Raw genomic sequence first — 14096 nt, forward strand, 5'->3', positions numbered from 1 at the left:
TTTTTTATAACCTGAACAAACAATGTGATTTTCCCCAGCTTTGTTCTTGGAAGCAGCTCAGCTCAGTAAGCTGCTATTTTCAAGAAAAAGAAATCACCCAAGTGTGGAGAATTTCAGCTGATGTGTTTTTTGGCAAGTTTGCATGCAACTGAAAACTGGATTTGCTAATAAGCTGTGTTGAGCAGCATTGGTGTAAGTCATTCTAACAGTCATTAAAATGCCAAAGATAGGTAGGAACAGGGAGAGGGAGAACTGGAAAGGAAGGAGGGAGGAATAAAGTACAAAAGGAGAAAAGTGAAGCCATGAAGGTAGATGCTGAGGGTGCAGAGTAAGTTAAATAAGAGAGATAAAAATCAAGGAGAGCATATAATAGTTGGATAACAGTAGATGATAGCTGTCATCTTACTGTAAACAAGTGTCTGCCTAAGTGTTTTGGAATGAGTAGTGCATAGAGTTATAGCTCGATTACAGAGAAGCTGCGTAGACTTAAAATTATAAAATGTCAAGAGTACAGACGTTATGGGCTTGTTAACATTATTTAAACCTTTCTTAATAACTGTTCCAAAGCTATTGAATTCAGTGCAAATGATTCTTACTGGCAGGTGGGGTTTGTATCATACACTTACTGTAGAGGATGTTTGCAAAAACATAATCAAATCTCAACAAGTGAACTGCAGAATGCTTTCATCTAAAACACTTCCAAAGCAACGTGTTGGCATCTTGAACCATCTGCTTGGTTTTGGTCTTAGACATAAAGTATCAGAATAAAATCCTCTGGAATGCAAAAAGGTTCCACTGAATTATTCTTACTATAACTTAAGTGCCTTTATTCAGCTACTTTTGATACATCTCTAACAGGTGTGTGTTTAGTCTGTTCTAAAGTTCAGACTTTTGGCTAAACCTTCTTACAAGGAGGCACCAATAAATCAATATGTAAGAAACGAAGACATGCCTGTTTTTCTATTATTCAAGGATAATAGAAACATAAAAACCACAAATAGAACACATAAACCACAATTAGGTAGACTAAAGAAGAGCTTACAAAACAATTTGTTAAAGACATAAGGCTAGCATTATTTCAAATGCACCAGGAACAGGAAGCCTGTCTTTATATACCAAAATTTATAGGTGATACTAAGTAGGAGCAATGAAAGCCAGCTTCAAAGAAGCACCACAGTGATGCTGAGTGATAAAGTGACAAGTGAAATTCATTGTAAATAAACGTAAAGTAGTTCTCAAAGGGTAAAAAAAAAAAAAAGTGGGTTTGTGCCTAAGAATGGATTCAAACTGACAGTTACTGTTCAAGAACTTCACTGTGAGATTATGTATTCAGAGATTTGTGTTCACTGTGAGCTATGAAAACAGTAGCAGTCAAAAAAAGGCAAATTTAATATTAGAAATTTTTAGAAAGAAAGAGAACAAAGTAGAGAAGTCATGGTTACAAGCGGTGTCGCAGTCGTGCACCTGCACCTTGACAAGGTACAGAGAAGAATGAGTAGGATGATTAAATGTTTCAAGCAAGGAAGAAGTAGTACTATGAGTTTTCAGTCTAGGAAGAAGAAAATTGAAGGAGGCTATGACAACTTTATTGACTTATAAGTGCCGAGTAAATAGATTATGAGTGATTGTTCACTGACTCTTCTGCTGCAAGGGCATTGGGCATTAGATGAAACTAGTAGGTGGTATGTTTAAGTTAAACCCAAGGAAGTATTATTTCATGTTTCTTATAGTTATGCCATGGAACTCCTTGGCACAAGCTGAGTTTACCCTGATTTGAAAAGTAATAAGACTGGTTGCAGATATTACCCATTAAGGACTATAAACTTAGTAATTCTGTCTCAGAGAGCCACCAAAACTCTCAGACTTGCCTGAGGCTGGGAAAATATGCTTGGAAAAATCACTGTATGTTTGCCTTGGTTTTGTACACTCCCTTCCATGGCTGTGATCTGCCTGCCACTGCTGGAGAGGGTACAGGGTACCCTGCACAGAGTACAGGACAGGCTAAATGCTCGTTCTGACCAAGTATAGCCTTTCTTAGAGTAAACTCAACAAATGTTTCAGTGACTCTGTGATTCTGTGATTTCACTTAAACTGCTGCCAAGATGCAAGCATGCTTCAATTTGCATGTAGCTACAGAGACGGAGAGCTGGCTTTGTTTCTTTTGTGTGTTTGTTTTAATTTGACTTAATCTGAAATTATCATCTCCATTGCGATGAATGGGATAGTATGTCTAGATTTTTGTTGTTATTGTTACATGAAAGTATGTTACTTTCATGGCTAATTATATTTTAATTTACTCACTGCATATATTCATATCTTTTTTTTCTGCATGTAATCACATATCAACTGTTGCCTTGTATTTAATTCCTATACTTTCTTCTTGATACATCTTGAATGAGAGTTGTGCTGTAGAGTTCAGTGTTTATTGGCACTACACAATTTTTAAGCATAAGAAAAACAATATGCAGTATCTTTTATTAATGACCTGGATGATGGAGGAGACATAGGTGACACTAAGCAAGGAAGGGTGCAAGCACACTGGAGAACAGGGCTGGGTGTCAAAATGTTGTTGCTATATTCAGTAAATGTTTTGGATAAAATAGGCTGCAGTTTAATAGGGGCAAGTACAAGTAGAAATAAACAGGAATGTTTAACTGTACAAATCACAGGTGTGAGGTTATTGACGAGCTAAGAGTGCTGCACAGAAGAATTTCCTGCGATTTGATGGACTAGAAAGTGCCCAATGCCATCCAAGCAAAAAGCAGGAAGAATGTAAGAATTATTTACACGAGCCATAGTCTGGAAGCCAAGTGGGGCGGTTGGTTGTTCTCTGTGTTAGTTAGGTCTTATCTGAGGAAAGAGGCCTAGGATTCAGTGTCATGATCGAAGTGGATATGAAGCGACAGAAAGAGTCTAGATATCCATGAGAATGGTCAGCAGTCTAGAAAACATGATTCACAAGCAGAAATTAAATGAACTGTGACTGTTATCATGTACCCTCTTACGTTTTTCTTTGTACAGTGTAACGTCTTCAGATTCATTAAAAGCTGTTACAAGACAACTGTTTAGGATTCATCACTTAATCATGTTACTTTTTGCCCTGGCATCTATAATGTGTAGAAGGATCCGAATTCATGATTTTCTGTTAGCTTGCTTCATTTTTTTTTATATTTACAGCCTCTTTTCCTCTGGCATATGTGACTCTAGTCTGTGATGCTCCTGTCCTTTTTCTTGTCTTCTGTAAGTCATCCAACTTTGCTTGTACTTTCAATATGGATGTCAAACTGTACACTCTAATTGTATAGTTCCTGATCATCTCTAAAGTTAGTGAAACACAAAAAGTTGTGCTTTGAGCTATGGGAGTGGAAACTGTGGTCCTTTAGTCAGCAATTGAGATTTTTCTTTGCTCATCTTTCCACAGAACTCAATAAAGTAAACAAATGCATCCAAACCTATTAAAAGTATTTAGTCTTTATTTATTTGGAAATTTATTTGGAAAATATGTAAGTTGTTACATACTTTATATGATCTACCTCCTAGTTATTATGATCCCAGAAGTGCAGATTTCTCAAATGGAATTCTGTTTCCCCTGGAGCTCTTGTAAAATCTATTTTATAGTAGATTGCTTATATAAGACACTAAATACTGTATTTTGAAATACAGGTTCAAATGTCCTTTTTCTTTGTTGGCTGTTCTTTCTTTCTTTCTTCTTTGCTTTTTCATTTGCGTTACATAGATCTTCAGTAATATTTAGTGGCAATGGCACTCCTAGATTAACTGCGCATTGTTCAGAGCATACCACTTTGTCAGGTTTAATTTTGTTGCCTTTTTGTTTCACTGAAATATGTTTTTCCTGAACTTGCAAGAAGATGAGCAAGGGTTATCCTAGTTCATTTATCTAATGTAGCAGTCAAAGTACGAACTCCTGAGAAAGAAAAATACACACATCTTTTGACTATCTCCTTATATTAACAAATTGTTTCTGCTTGCAGTCTCCTGTTGACAGACACCTGTGACTCCCACTCTCTCTTGGGAGAGATTGACCAGAAGAAACGCACTGTTCCTAGTGATTCTGAACCGTTAGTTTAACAAAATTGTACTGGCATTTTTTCTTACTGCCGTTGCATACTAACGGTGTGCTTGCCTTTGTCCACTACTGTGCAGCAAGCTGAAGTTCCGTTGAGATTTTTGAGTGTTTCACAAAGAACCCTAAGGGTAAGGGCTTTCTGGAAAGTCTGAGGGATCTAGGTGTCCATCTCTAGTTTGAAATTCAAATTTCAAACGAATTAGTAACTGAAGCTCCCTTAGGCTCCTTTGAAACTCTCAGCCTGTATCTTTTTCTGAAGAGATGCATGGTGCAAGGTTCTGAATTAACCAGACACTGAAGGTTTCCTGTGCATTCCTACACTTTGGTCTCTGAGTTGTTGTTTTTTTTAGTTCACATTGAATCTTTGCTTTTTACCAAGAAACTAATAGTGAAGTACTTTGTCAAAAGGTCAAGTAAACTGTGTCAACCTGTTCTTTTCCCTGTGCTATTTAGCTTGCATGGTCAATGGAATCTAAAAGCCATGTAAAAATTTTGCTGAGCAAAAAGGGATATGTGTTGGGATTGTATGGGACGGGGGTTGTAGTCAAAATAAACGGATTTCATTTTAGCATATCATGGTTCCCTTCCATTTTCTTGATTTTTTACAATGCAGTTTCTCCCAGTTTATATCAATGACTGTGATTTTTTTTTAGTATTGTTCATAGCTTTAAAATTGTTATCTTTCAACATGGGGGCTGATATTGCTTGATAATGTGTCAACTCTAATTCAAAATCCCTCCAGAACACCTGCATATATTTCAAATATGCATAGTGATTTAACATTTCCTTTATTGTTCAGCTGTAGCAATGCAGCTCACCATTGCTATCTTAAGGAATCGATTTTATGGTTGCCTCCACCTTTCTGTCACCTGGATATTCAAGGTGTTTGGATTTCATAGAATCACAGACTGGTAGGGGTTGGAAGGGATCCCTGAAGATCACCTCATCCAACCCCTCTGCTTGAGCAGGCACACCCAGAGCAGGGGGCACAGGAACACATCCCGGCGGTGTGTGAATGTCTCCATGGAAGGGACCCCACAGCCTCTCTGGGCAGCCTGTGCCCCTGCTCTGGCACCCCCACAGGAAAGGAGTTTTTTCTCATATTGAGGTGGAACTTCCTGTGTTCCAACTTGTGCCCGTTGTCCCTTGGCCTGTCATTGGGCACCACTGAAAAGAGTCCGGCCCCATCCTTCTGACACCCGCCCTTTAGATATTTATAAGTATTGATAAGATCCCCCCTCAGTCTTCTCTTCTCCAGGCTGAACACACCTAAGTCTCTCAGCCTTTCCTCATAAGGGAGATGCTCCAGTCCCCTGATCATCTTGGTAGCTCTCCGCTGGACTTGCTCAAGCAGTTCCACTGGGGGGCCCAAAACTGGACACAGCACTCCAAATGTGGCCTCACTAGGGCAGAGGAGAGGGGGAGGATAACCTCTCTCGACCTGCTGGCCACACTCCTTTTAATGCAGCCCAGGACACCGTTGGCCTTCTTGGCCACAAGGGCACATTGTTGGCTCAGGGTCAGCTTGCTTCCCACCAGCCCTCCCAGGTCCTTCTCAGCAGAGCTGCTTTCCAGTACTTCAGTGCCCAGCCTGTACCGGTGCCTGGGGTTGTTCCTCCCCAGGGGCAACACCTTGCCCTTGCTCTTGTTGAATTTCATTGGGTTCCCCTGGGCCCAGCCCTCCAGCCTGACCAGCTCTCACTGGATGGCAGCACAGCCTGCTGGCGTATCAGCCGCTCCTCCCAGCTTGGTGTCATCAGCGAACTTGCTGACGTTACACTCTGTCCCATCATCCAGGTCATTGATGAATATATTGAACAGGACTGGACTGAGCACAGACCCCTGGGGATCACCGGTAGTGACAGACCTCCATCCAGACTCTGCTCCATTGATCACAACCCTCTGAGTTCTGTTGTTGAGCCATTTGTAAAATCACTGGAAGATGAAAAACACGAATCTGAAGAGCACAAGGTGAGGAAGAGAGGGGACTATTTAAAAACTTTCATAACCTTCATAATTTTGCTACAAGTAGATGTTTCTATGACTGACTTCTATGGGACTAAAATTAGACCAGTGATAATGCTTCTGAAAAATTTCACCCTCAAGGCTTGTCTACAAGGGGAAATTACCATAAGAAAGCTGAGGTGAAAATTTTAAAACACATTAGCTGCTGAGCTCTAATTCTCCATGTGAATAATCTCAGAGTCTGAGGAGGTTGCTCTACTTGGAGAGCATGTAATGTAATCAACTGTAAATTCAAATTCCATCTCACTTTGTTACAGCATCACTGTGCAAGGTATGTTTGCTCTAGTCCCATACAGGAAAACGTGGAAATTGAACAGATTCGTTCAGTCTCCACTCCAATCACAACCACACCACCATTGTACCACTTCTGCCTTCCTACATACCTGCACTATAGTAGAATCTAAATTTTCCTAAGGTTTGGTGTGTTGTAACAAATCTAAGGTCTTCTGTGCTTGAACAGCTGTTCATGTTTCCAGTGCATACACATTTATCTGTTTGCAATAAACTTTTATAATCTACATTTATCAGCATCAACTGCATTGCTCATGAACCCAAGTAATTTAAATTCTTGTATCTGACTACATTATTTTCTATTACTGCCTGTTCTTTATTCCTCTGTGTGCTATATATGTGTGCGTGTATTTGCACAAATATAGAACCTAACTCTGGTCGTTAAAATGATTAATAATATGTTTTTGCCTGCAGATGCTTAATTTTTGCTTTTTGTAACTTGCATTGCTTTCTTCACTCCTTTACTCCTTCACTACCAGCTTTGTGGTGCTTTCAGTAGACATTGGTTACATGTTATAATTTAAAATACTTCACATCCAATTTCTCTTGCATACTTAAGAACACTGCAGATCTATAATGTTTTATGAAATAGATTGGACTTCATGATTTATTTCTCCAGCTACTTTCAAATCTGACTGAAATTTTGTTTCTGAAACATTCTCAGACTGTGAATGACAGTTATATCAGTCATTTTTTTAAAAATGTCAAGAGAAATAGCTTCATTTTATGAATGTTTTTGATGTGCTGCTCTCTAATTTCATATCTAATTTTGGTAAGCTCCATAGTATAGGAATTGAGACTCTTTCACATTCAATAATGGAACCTCTTATTTCTCACACACTGACACTTCCATGTTTGATTGTAACATCTTGCTTGTCATCTCAAAAATTTGCTCTGAACTGTTTGTTATCTATAAACTCAGAGTTAGTGGTTTTTTATTTTGACTATAGTTCCTGTTAAGGCATCAGTAGGTGTGACAGATTTCCAAGTACATCCATGTCAGGCTTTCCCCCCTGGACAGAAAGGTTCTGGAAGAAATTTAACCTGCTCTTAATATTAATGTCCTTTTAGCTTGAAATGTACTTAAATTGATAGATGCCATAAGGAATAAGTGGGACATGAGTGTGAAAATATTTTAGCCAAGAAATGTCAAACTACAGATCTGAGATGAAAATTCAGCATTAAAAATGTAAAATAATGTATACAATTTATAGTTTCTAGAAGAAATACTGTCCTCCTTGAGAGGAAAAGCTATCACCATTGCTTTAAAACTGAGCTGGCATCAGTAACTGGTAGCTTACACTGCTTACTTGTATTACCTTTTTTAGCATGCTAAAACCAGAAATAACTATTCCATATTTTATAGGTACAAATTAAATTTTACATCCAGATTTATTTTCCCCTGTGGGCACATATTTAAGGTAAGGGGACTGAACATTCATAATCAGAATGCAATAAAAAACTCCTTTATTGCCACAAAATTAAACATGATGTTGCTTTAAATAAAAGCATACATTTTTCACGAGCTGGACTGGGAGGAAATAGTATTATGACTATGCTTGGCAAACCACCTTATGTATCAGTGACCAATCAGTGAGATAATAAAAACTGAGAGCAGGAGGAGAGATAGGTTGTGATAAATAATTCTGGGATTTCAGCAGAGATCCTGTTTCCCTAACTAAATTTCATGTTAAGCTTTCCGAATTACTGCATGTTGTGAGGTTCTTTTTTAAATTTCGAGTTCTTCTGAAACAGTGCAAGGTTTGGACAGATGTCATCAGCTGCAAATAGGTAGTCTGCAAATGGTTGCCAGAGAGTCGTTACACATACTTGAGCACGTTTCTTCCATCTTGCTGAGTTGGAAAAGAGTTGCATCAGTGTCTGGGAGCAAGGTGACCTTCAGTGGAGTTCTCGGCCATCCTAGAGATAGAAAAGCTTCAGATGCTCAACGTCTTTAAAGATTACACCACCATTTATGTAGGGAATTAAGATTCTCTAGCCTTACATTCAGCACTATCCAACTCCATTTTATTAATGTACTGTTGGCTGTGAGTAATGGCAGCAGGATGTCTTTCTGATTTTATGTACGCTTAGGCAGTCTGATTTTAAAGTGTGGGTTTGGTGCTTCAGTTTGTTTTTTCTATGAATCCTGCTGGACTTGCAAATTAACTGGTATTCAGGTGTTGACATTTGTTCTTCAAAAGGTTTAAAGTAACTGCTAAGCTACTGATGAAGGATGCCACAGAAAATCTGCTGAAAATACTTCTGTTAATACTCCAGAAAAACTCAGAATTCATTGAAAATGGAAAAATAATGTACTCAGAAGTAATATGGACAGTGAGAGAACTAATTATTTTAAAACTCCACCATGCATAGGGGCTGCTGAGCATGCTTATGGGGCAAGAAAAACAGGGATCAGGGTGCACAAGATGCATATTTTATGTCTAAAACCATCACATACAAACACCTAGATCCTTGCTTTACATAACAGGGCTTTAGCGGTAGAACAGGTAGAACAGGTAAAAGAGAAATGAGGACTGATCCTTAACTTTCCTTTTTTAAATTTCCTGACAAAAAATTAAATGGACTCGACCAGTATGGAATGTGTGGGTTGTAAGCTATATAGTAAGAAAAAAAATTTAAGTGTGGCTAGACAATGGCAATGATAGATCACAAAATTGATCACCCAAAGAAAGTAAAGGTCTTCGCCCACTCTGGAACTGAAATAACAAAATTTTGTGCTTTTGTCTCCTTCATTGGGAAGACGAGGAGACTGAGAGGGAGAATACAAGGTAATGGAAGTACCTGTTGCCTTTATGCCATGTTAAAGTATTGATCCTTGGAGAAATGTCCAGTTGTGGCAGTATAAGACCATTCTGCTGTCATACCGTAGCTTTTTGAGTAACTGAAAGCAGAGGGTTTACAATGAATTAAAGTACATGTGATGTACAGCCTACCCACTAGTAAGAGAATTACTTGAACATTCTAATGCTTTATTGCTCTAAAATGCAGTTAATTATGAAAATATATCAGACCCTCTTCCTACCTCTGCCTCTTTCTCCTCTGTTACAGGGGTTTCTAGCACCTTGCCAACTACCGGAATTCTGATAACACGATTCAGACCTAAGGAGAAAAATATTAAAAGGTCATTATAAGATACCTAGGTGCAACAGATGTTTTCCAAATTGATAGGTCAATTTCAAGTAAGAAAAGTACTAATTGTAAATTTTATCATCATAGCCAGCAAACACAATATTTGAATCTGGGAAGGAATCTTACCAGTCAGTCTCTGACCACATGTATTGTGACCTAGTCAGAGTTTCTAGTGTGACAAACCCTTACCATTTGTCACACATGTCACAAATTTGAAGTCTTAAAATCCAGATCCTGAATGTATATGGTGGCTCCTAAATACGATTTTACCTTAAATACCTAGGTGAAAATTGACAGAGAGCACTTAAAGGCTCCAAAGAATTGCTGTAGGCACTCTCAGCCATCAAAGAGCCTTTCTGAGAGGTTGTAACTGATTTGAAGTGAAGCAGCATTAAATGAATAGTGGAGACAGCTTATCTGGGTGCAAAGTAGCACTGAGCTATGGGAAAGCAGTGATGCTGTATGGCAGGTAACATGTTCTGCTTGAATTAACCATGCTATTTGATGCAGTGGTACTGCAGGTATTTTACTCCTGGCTTTTCAGGTTTAGAGCACAACCACAGAGAGTGGTTTTTCTGGGGAGACCATAAGCTTGTAGATGCAGAGATTCTTTTTGCACAGGGAAGTTGTCATAATAACTGGCTGGACTGGGGAAAAGAGGAGAAGGAGCTGCTTCATTTTCCAATGAAGTTTAATACTTTGGCTTTGGTTGGACTACTGACATGTCTACAGGTTCAGGCTGTACAGCAAAATTTTTGAAAGATTGGGACTGCAGAGAAGCTTTTCTAAGTTCTGTCTTTCCTAACTAAGAAGTGCAAAAGGCCATCGGATAGGATGCCTACTAAATCTCGGAAATCCTGGAGATAAGCATAAGAAGTGTTTGATATTAGCTATCCGCTCTCAGACTTTTCAGAGTGGTGAATATTCTTTTACTGTGTTATAACATATTACTTCAGCAGTGGGAGCAGGTCTGGTAAGGAGCAAAGCATCAGATTTCTACTTTTTCTATGATACCCAGAAAATAAGCTGTCTTTTACTTACTCTGTGTCTTCAGACTGTCATTTTTGCCTCTCTGATTTAGCCTGAGGAGCAGTGCCAAAGTGGCGCGAATTTGGCACACTGGGCTGTTTTCTGTGTTGTACTCTGGTTATTAGGCATTTTCAAATGTTTCCTCAGTTGCTTCCATTCCCCTGTCTCTTCAGCTGCCTGCTGGGTTGAACGTGCATGTAACTCGACAAAGGATATGTGTTGAAGGCATTAATTGAGTTTTTATTCAAGAAGAGTATATTTGGTTCTTTTCTAATGTGTTTGCCTGTTCTATATTATGGTCTTGTATTTATCTTCTTTGTTAGCAAGGATTTGCTCACCAGCATAAGACAGGTTTGCCTTTTTACTACTTTCTGTATTAATCAGTTTTAAGAACTGCTAGGCAGTTGCTCGCTGTGGTCTCTGACTTCAAGCTCTGCATGTTTATTTACTTCAAGGAAAGGTAGACTATGAGGCTTTTTTTGTATAATTTTGGATTCTGTGATGCCCAATGTGTCTCAGCATGACTAAACTGAGTGTGGACTGGGTACGTTTCTTAGTTTTGCAAATCCTGTTATTTCATCAAACATTCATACTCACTCAGACTCTTTTGTATATGATCCTTATCTTGATCCTGTCTCTTACCAGGGCCTATGCCAGTACCCAAAATTTCAAAATTAGATTTTCAGCCTTAAATCAATCGTCTAGATGACTTTGCAGCTTCTTTATATTCCCACACATCCTGTTTTATAGTCACTCTTTAAAAAAAAAATATTACTCCTGAGCTGTTTTTTATTTTTCTCTGCAGTATTTTTCACAATCTTGACTTAACTAAAAACTATTAAAGATATCAAGTACTTAAGAAGTAGCTGTAGTCATAAAAATAAATATGTCCTTTGGTTGCATGCAATAACGCAGTACTACTTAAACTTTGTTCAGTCATCCTTTACAAGGCCAGATCATTTCAACTGTGCTGGGCCTTTCAGCTGCTTTGTTTTATTGTGGGTGAATTCTCAGCTCACTTCATGCCTGTACTTTTCAGTATATTCCTGAGCCAAGAAGTTGGCTCCTTCTCTGACACTAAGTCAGAATTTGACATTAGAAGGCCTCCAATCTGCTGGTTGTTGGATAGTAGGACTTACTACCAAGGGAAGGATTAGTTTATTTCATGGTTATATAATGGGGGTATACAGCAATTCTTATCAGTCAGAATCGTATAACAACTTCCCAGAGACTGATGCCAGGGCTCTGGAAAAGTTCTCCGAAAAGATAATATAAACAGAGAGTAAGATACTGAGCTTGGCTCAGCAGACTTGGCTGAAGTGCTTAAATGTGGGAGCGCATGCAAGCTGGGGACAAAGGAGCCTCCTTGCCTGCAAGGCTTCTGTTTCATGGCTTCTCTCCTTGGCCAGCTCCTCACATATGTCACTCCTGGCTGTCCTAGGTAGCTGCCCACGCATCTGCCAATGTCTGATGCGCTCTGCCTGGAGTGCTCTCACCCTGCATTGGGCCAGTGCTGAAAACATAAGGTATAATGCTGATAAGTTCTGCCTAAAAAAACTCGCCTGTGAGCCAAAGTCTTCTCTTTTTGGAGTCCTTGAAGTTGTAATGTTTTAGAATCCCCACCAGTGTAGATCAGTAGGTGTTTATGGTTTTGGGCTGTATTTTTTTTAGATGCCAGGAAGCTGTGCCCTTTACAAGAGAGCATAACAGGCTCTAGGGTCACCTGTTTGACATAGATGGCCTGTAGGAATTTGCTGTTTTGTACAACAGAGACCTAACCCGTCCTTGGCCCTATCAAATGCTTCTGTCGCCATCTCTGACCCTCTGAGGAATCTTTGCCTTTGAAGGACAGGTGTCTCATAAATCCTCTGCAGCAAATTGCAATTTTAATTCCTAAACATCAGTGAGTATTAAGGTGTTCTTTGTGACAACGAATGTGGGCAAATGAGTAATATGCAATTAATTATACCAGAGGTAGAGAGGTTGAAGTTTTACCTTAGTAAGACCTGTAGAAATAAACACAAAAGCTAGTTACCAGCCATGCAGTTACATCTTGCACCTTTATAATTACACAGTTACTGCTTGTTTGGCTGAAGACCTGGCATGGCGTCTTTGTTACTTCAGTTTATATTAGTCCTGATGCATAATTAACAATTAGAGGTGTGAGTTTAATTCAACAAAACAATAATGCGATTCCATTTGAAATACACCAGTGTGATATGTAGAGTGATTAGACATACAAAATTAGCCTTGTCAACTGTATTAATCTGACCACTATCTATGCTTTACATCTTAACAGGAACAGAAATTTTTTTAAAGTCTATTTAGAGATATGCTTAGAATGTACCCAGCTTTATATGGCTTTATATTAAAGGCCTTCATATAATTGTAATTCAGTAACTTTTATGTGCATGGTTTGAGTATGATATTTTTCAAAGATACACTGAAATATAAATATGTAGGTTACAGCTGTAGAAGGTTTATTTAGCTCAGAAATATATTAGTGTATTTATACTGCATATATTACCGTATATAAGGTTCTGCTATATATTTGCAGTCATATTATCATCAGGCGGTTTTCTGTCTTGAGTTATCAGAAAAGGCAATTAGAAAATATAAAGCTAGCCTCAGGGAAGAAAACTTTTCAAAACTCCTATCTAATAATATCACCTGCCAATGATTTAATGTGTTTATAGTTTACGCTAACCTTTCTTAGCTTTCCTTTTTATCCCTTATAGTCTATGTACCTGGTAGAAGGGAAGCCTGCAGCCAACTGCAGTTACTCTGCAGCTCCTACCTTTACTCACCAAATAGCTATTTTCTTTTTTATTCCTGTAAGGTAGTAACTGTTGGCTGTTATAAAACTGCAATCTCATTAGAAAAGGTTCATCCAAATACATTCACTGCTTATACTAGGACTTTAAAATGTTAATGTCTCTGTCTTTCTTTGGGATAACATATGTTTTTATATTGATGCTTCAAGAGACACCTTTAGGCTCTTTCATTTCCAGACGGCATTTTGGCACAGTCTTTGAGATCATGGTTTTTTAGGTAGCACCTCATTTAAGAATTCTTAGTGCACCTCCCTGGTAAAAATACGTCCACGGTTTGAGTAAAATGAAAGTGAACGAAATTCCCAAGTGCACACAAGAATGTTAACATTCTTTTTCAGCAGTATGAGCTGCTGTGATGTTTGCTTGACTCTGGGATCTGAGGTCCTTTTTGTACTTTCTTAGTCTTCTGCTCTTTGCATAATCAGAGACCAGCAGAGCTCAACTTGAAGCTCTGTTACAAAACTCCAATGTCATATTTTACTCACACTCAACCTTTTGTGCCTTCTCCAGTTTGCATCAGGCATTTTCCATGATTGAGGTGGGAGGTATTCTTCATGTCCAGTCTGCGTATCTTCATGGAAACTGACTAACCTCTCCTAACAGATTTTGCTAAAGCCCAGTCATGACATCATGGGAATATTATTTAGTTATTACATGTAATCTGACAATGGAGTATA

At 38.6% G+C, this 14096-nt stretch overlaps 1 protein-coding gene and 1 long non-coding RNA gene across 8 annotated transcripts in view; one reads left to right on the forward strand and one right to left on the reverse strand.

Moving 5' to 3' along the window:
- Positions 1-14096, forward strand: part of LOC104044777 (heparan sulfate glucosamine 3-O-sulfotransferase 1) — a 102297-nt gene that overhangs the window by 40854 nt on the left and 47347 nt on the right. The window lies entirely within an intron of this gene.
- LOC135315483 (uncharacterized) lies at positions 5912-9524 on the reverse strand. Of its 2 annotated transcripts, XR_010374976.1 has the most exons (4): positions 9450-9524; positions 9209-9308; positions 8234-8323; positions 5912-6022 (listed from the first exon to the last, which is right to left on the reverse strand). It is a non-coding gene; the product is annotated as an uncharacterized LOC135315483 (long non-coding RNA). The 2 variants fall into 2 exon arrangements; XR_010374975.1 differs by lacking the exon at positions 5912-6022 and having other exon boundaries at positions 7848-8323.

This window comes from Phalacrocorax carbo, chromosome 12 (assembly GCF_963921805.1).
Source record: "Phalacrocorax carbo chromosome 12, bPhaCar2.1, whole genome shotgun sequence".
Lineage (NCBI taxonomy): Eukaryota > Metazoa > Chordata > Aves > Suliformes > Phalacrocoracidae > Phalacrocorax > Phalacrocorax carbo.